At 43.6% G+C, this 6,000-nt stretch overlaps 1 protein-coding gene across 1 annotated transcript in view; it reads right to left on the bottom strand.

Moving 5' to 3' along the window:
• Positions 1–4,528, bottom strand: part of LOC141172009 (chemerin-like receptor 1) — a 203,295-nt gene extending 198,767 nt beyond the window's left edge. The window contains exon 1 of the mRNA XM_073655774.1: positions 4,369–4,528. The gene's annotated coding sequence lies outside the window, so the exon portion shown is untranslated. The remainder of the gene's footprint in view (positions 1–4,368) is intronic.
• Positions 4,529–6,000: the final 1,472 nt, after the last annotated feature.

Raw genomic sequence — 6,000 nt, forward strand, 5'->3', positions numbered from 1 at the left:
ACAGGATCAGTAATGTAATGTATGTACACAGTGACTGCACCAGCAGAATAGTGAGTGCAGCTCTGGGGTATAATACAGGATGTAACTCAAGATCAGTACAGGATCAGTAATGTAATGTATGTACACAGTGACTGCACTAGCAGAATAGTGAGTGCAGCTCTGGAGTATAATACAGGATGTAACTCAGGATCAGTAATGTAATGTATGTACACAGTGACTGCACCAGCAGAATAGTGAGCGCAGCTCTGGAGTATAATACAGGATGTAACTCAGGATCAGTAATGTAATGTATGTACACAGTGACTGCACCAGCAGAATAGTGAGTGCAGCTCTGGGGTATAATACAGGATGTAACTCAAGATCAGTACAGGATCAGTAATGTAATGTATGTACACAGTGACTGCACTAGCAGAATAGTGAGTGCAGCTCTTGGGTATAATACAGGATGTAACTCAGGATCAGTAATGTAATGTATGTACACAGTGACTGCATCAGCAGAATAGTGAGCGCAGCTCTGGAGTATAATACAGGATGTAACTCAGGATCAGTAATATAATGTATGTACACAGTGACTGCACCAGCAGAATAGTGAGTGCAGCTCTGGAGTATAATACACGATGTAACTCAGGATCAGTACAGGATAAGTAATGTAATGTATGTACACAGTGACTGCACCAGCAGAATAGTGAGTGCAGCTCTGGAGTATAATACAGGATGTAACTCAGGATCAGTACAGGATCAGTAATGTAATGTATGTACACAGTGACTGCACCAGCAGGATAGTGAGTGCAGCTCTGGGGTATAATACAGGATGTAACTCAGGATCAGTAATGTAATGTATGTACACAGTGACTGCACCAGCAGAATATTGAGTGCAGCTCTGAAGTATAATACAGGATGTAACTCAGGATCAGTAATGTAATGTATGTACACAGTGACTGCACCAGAAGAATAGTGAGTGCAGCTCTGGAGTATAATACAGGATGTAACTCAGGATCAGTAATGTAATGTATGTACACAGTGACAGCACCAGCAGAATAGTGAGTGCAGCTCTGGAGTATAATACAGGATGTAACTCAGGATCAGTAATGTAATGTATGTACACAGTGACTGCACCAGCAGAATAGTGAGTGCAGCTCTGGAGTATAATACAGGATGTAACTCAGGATCAGTAATGTAATGTATGTACACAGTGACTGCACCAGCAGAATAGTGAATGCCGCTCTGGAGTATAATACAGGATTCAGTGCCCTACGACCACTATGGAGTAGGGCCGGTATACATCTCTACCTTGCTTAGAGGACTCATTATCTCAGTTCTAGCTCCCAGATGTCTTATCTTTCCTCATATCCACACATGTAATATTGTATAGATGACTTGTAGCGAGTGATTCTGCTTCCTCATCCCTGAGTAACACATTAATAACACTTAATAACATCTTGTAAACATGGCAAGTTATTGTCTCGCAGGAACAATAGCGAAGGTCTGATCCAAGACACATAGTTCTAAACCTCTCGGGATATTAACAGTTTAGTCCTAAACTTGAGCCATTCACTGCTGGATCCATGGCTGTCAGGGGCAGATTGTAATCTCAATTGCTGCACTATTGTATCCCCGGCAGGATTTTCCTGGTAGACATCAACCTGTCAGCCGCCTTCTTATCTGTCTTCCTTTTTTGGGAAAGCTGTGTGACTGTCAAGTCTCTAATAAAGTGCTGAATTGTTATTATTATTCCATGATGATACATTGTATTTTCTTTTGTTACTGAAAAACTTTATGGCTGAAGCAGGACTGTGAGAAAGACGGTGTCAGTCCTGCTCTAATGAGACTGCTCTTTCACCCAACTTTCCCAAGAGCAAATGTTACCTAGAAAATATTGATCTGAAGAAAACAATTCATCGACTCTAGGCTCATTTCCTACAGACTTACCTGCAGTCCTATGTAAATGCACAAACCGAGCATCTTGTATCACAATGCACTGAGCTCAACAGCCATCTGAGCCCACTACATCTGACAAACTCCACTCTGCTAAGTCAGGAGTTATTTCCTTCTTTCACACAGATGTAGCAGAGATAAATTAGAGTCTGAATGGCCATTTTACTGCTACTAGTGGTATCATTCTGCAAAAGTACATTTGGAACCTAGAATGTAGCAGAGCTCATCGTGAAATTAGGACTGGAAGGGTTAAATGAGAGCTGAGCTGTAACAGTGATTATACAGCAAAAGTCCCCAATAAATATATATCCTTCTATCTATTATCTATTTATCATCTATTATTTATCTGTTATCTATCTATCTATTATCTATATATTATCCATTATCTATCTATTATCTATCTATTATCTATTATATATCTATTATCAATCTATATATTATCTATCTATCTATTATCTATTTATTATCTATTATCTATATATTATCTATTATCTCTCTATTATCTATTATCTATCTATCTCTATACATCTATATACCTACCTATATTATATAAATATATATACACAGTACAGACCAAAAGTTTGGACACACCTTCTCATTTAAAGATTTTTCTGTATTTTCATGACTATGAAAATTGTACATTCACACTGAAGGCATCAAAACTATGAATTAACACATGTGGAATTATATACTTAACAAAAAAGTGTGAAACAACTGAAAATATGTCTTATATTCTAGGTTCTTCAAAGTAGCCACCTTTTGCTTTGATGACTGCTTTGCACACTCTTGGCATTCTCTTGATGAGCTTCAAGAGGTAGTCACTGGAAATGATCTTCCAACAATCTTGAAGGAGTTCCCAGAGATGCTTAGCACTTGTTGGCCCTTTTGCCTTCACTCTGCGGTCCAGCTCACCCCAAACCATCTCGATTGGGTTCAGGTCTGGTGACTGTGGAGGCCAGGTCATCTGGCGTAGCACCCCATCACTCTCCTTCTTGGTCAAATACCCCTTACACAGCCTGGAGATGTGTTTGGGGTCATTGTCCTGTTGAAAAATAAATGATAGTCCAACTAAACGCAAACCGGATGGAATAGCATGCCGCTGCACGATGCTGTGGTAGCCATGCTGGTTCAGTATGCCTTCAATTTTGAATAAATCCCCAACAGTGTCACCAGCAAAGCACCCCCACACCATCACACCTCCTCCTCCATGCTTCACGGTGGGAACCAGGCATGTAGAGTCCATCCGTTCACCTTTTCTGCGTCGCACAAAGACACGGTGGTTGGAACCAAAGATCTCAAATTTAGACTCATCAGACCAAAGCACAGATTTCCACTGGTCTAATGTCCATTCCTTGTGTTCTTTAGCCCAAACAAGTCTCTTCTGCTTGTTGCCTGTCCTTAGCAGTGGTTTCCTAGCAGCTATTTTACCATGAAGGCCTGCTGCACAAAGTCTCCTCTTAACAGTTGTTGAAGAGATGTGTCTGTTGCTAGAACTCTGTGTTGCATTGACCTGGTCTCTAATCTGAGCTGCTGTTAACCTGCGATTTCTGAGGCTGGTGACTCGGATAAACTTATCCTCAGAAGCAGAGGTGACTCTTGGTCTTCCTTTCCTGGGGCGGTCCTCATGTGAGCCAGTTTCTTTGTAGCACTTGATGGTTTTTGGAACTGCACTTGGGGACACTTTCAAAGTTTCCCCAATTTCTTAAAGTAATGATGGCCACTCGTTTTTCTTTACTTAGCTGCTTTTTTCTTGCCATAATACAAATTCTAACAGTCTATTCAGTAGGACTATCAGCTGTGTATCCACCATACTTCTGCACAACACAACTTATGGTCTCAACCCCATTTATAAGGCAAGAAATCCCGCTTATTAAACCTGACAGGGCACACCTGTGAAGTGAAGACCATTGAAGCTCATCAAGAGAATGCCAAGAGTGTGCAAAGCAGTCATCAAAGCAAAAGGTGGCTACTTTGAAGAACCTAGAATATAAGACATATTTTCAGTTGTTTCACAATTTTTTGTTAAGTATATAATTCCATATGTGTTAATTCATAGTTTTGATGCCTTCAGTGTGAATGTACAATTTTCAAAGTCATGAAAATACAGAAAAATCTTTAAATGAGAAGGTGTGTACAAACTTTTGGTCTGTACTGTATATATATATATATATATATATATATATATATATATATGCCTTGGTATCTCATATATCTAGACACTATAGAAGGATTATCTGCACATACATTCGTCCATGAAGCTAGACATGCACCAGGTGGCAGATAACACACTCAGCTCTGCTATATGATTCCTCTTACAAGTCACCGAGTCTCAGGTCACTTCCCATTGGACAAGTTGGGGAAAGAAGATTCATTTTGAGCTCCTAATCAATCCATTAGCACAGCAGCTACCACAGCAAGTGACAGAACTCTTACCTTGTGTGTTACACTGGGGGTCCTGGAGGAGGAGAAGCCCCTTCTGCAGCCTGAAGAGCCCAGTGTGAGCAGTGCTGTGCTACAGACAGTGTGCACAGAGCCCTGCGCTCCTCTCCTGTGGAGCCTGTGCCCGGCCCCTTTAACCCCTTCCTGCCTGGAAGCCTGGATGGGAACAGAGCGACTAAGCTTTACTGTAGAAGGAAAAAATGTCTTCTGTTCTCTGCCTGAGTATAAGGAGTTAGCAGATTATAAGAGGCAGTGATGAAGCAGAGCTGAGTTTATTACTGAACTGCAAATTGTGCCAAATGACAATCTTAGCTCTGCTACATATAAATATTAAAGGGAACCTGTCAGCAGGTTTTCCCCATCTAAAGCACCTGTAATCTCTCATCTATAGCATTCTGGTGTATTGTATATATGTCCCCAATCCGCTCTGCAAGGCACAAAAATGACTTTCTATTATACTGACAGACGGCGCGGTCCGGTCTGATGGGCGACTGTTTTCTTGCTCAGGTGCCTCCGCTCACCTTGTGATGCCGTCCTCCTTCTTGCTTCGTGTGGATGACGTGTCCTACATCATCCACACGGTGTCCCGTCATGCTCCTGCGCAGGCGCAGGTCTCTGACCTGCCGAGGACAGAGCAAAGTACTGTAGTGCGCATGCATCAGCTTTATGTAGCGCTATGCCGGCGTCCCTGCATGCTCCCGTCCTCCCGGCAGAGACGCCAACATACTCACTGCCCCGGCCTCGTTACCTGGTTTGGTTCCTCCTCCTCTGTGCAGTCCACACAGGTCTTCCAGCAGCGCTCCTAATGCGCAAGCGCTCCCCAGTTCTTGAAGGGGTAGCATGCGCATTTTGGTAATGCTATCAGCCAATAGCTCTAAGACATTACGTATTTAAGGCACGATCCCCAGTAGGGAAGTAACTGAGCAATGTTTACCATTTAGTAGTAATTGTGCAACTTATCCCATCCTGTGTAGACCTGAACCCTGACATCGCTACTTGCTGTACCTGTATCCTGACACCGTTCTAGCAGTACCTGTGCCCGAAACCGCACCCATGGTATGAGTAGCCTGACACTGCTTCTGGCAGTACCTGTGCCCAAAACCGCACCCATGATACATGAAGCCCGACATCACTTCAGGCAGTACTTGTGCCCAAAACCGCCCCCAATGGTACATGAAGCCTGACAGCACTTCCCGCGGTACCTGTACCCGAAACCGCAACCATTGTACATGAAGCCTGAAACCACTTCCGACAGAACCTGTGCCTGAAACCACACTCATGGTACATGAAGATTGACACCACTTCCCGCAGTACCTGTGCCCGAAACCGCAACCATGGTACATGAAGCCTGACACCACTTCCGACAGAACCTGTGCCCGAAACCGCACCCATGGTACATGAAGCCTGACACTGCTCCGGTGGTACCTGTGCCCGAAACCGCACCCTTGGTACATGAAGCCTGACACTGCTCCGGTGGTACCTGTGCCCGAAACCGCACCCATGGTACATGAAGCCTGACACTGATCCGGCGGTACCTGTGCCCGAAACCACACCCATGGTACATGAAGCCTGACACCGCTTCCGGTGGTACCTGTGCCCGAAACCGCATCCGTGGTACATGAAGCC

The sequence above is a fragment of the Phyllobates terribilis genome, unplaced genomic scaffold (genome assembly GCF_046119375.1).
Source record: "Phyllobates terribilis strain yellow unplaced genomic scaffold, ASM4611937v1 Scaffold_12__6_contigs__length_324123572, whole genome shotgun sequence".
Taxonomy (NCBI): domain Eukaryota; kingdom Metazoa; phylum Chordata; class Amphibia; order Anura; family Dendrobatidae; genus Phyllobates; species Phyllobates terribilis.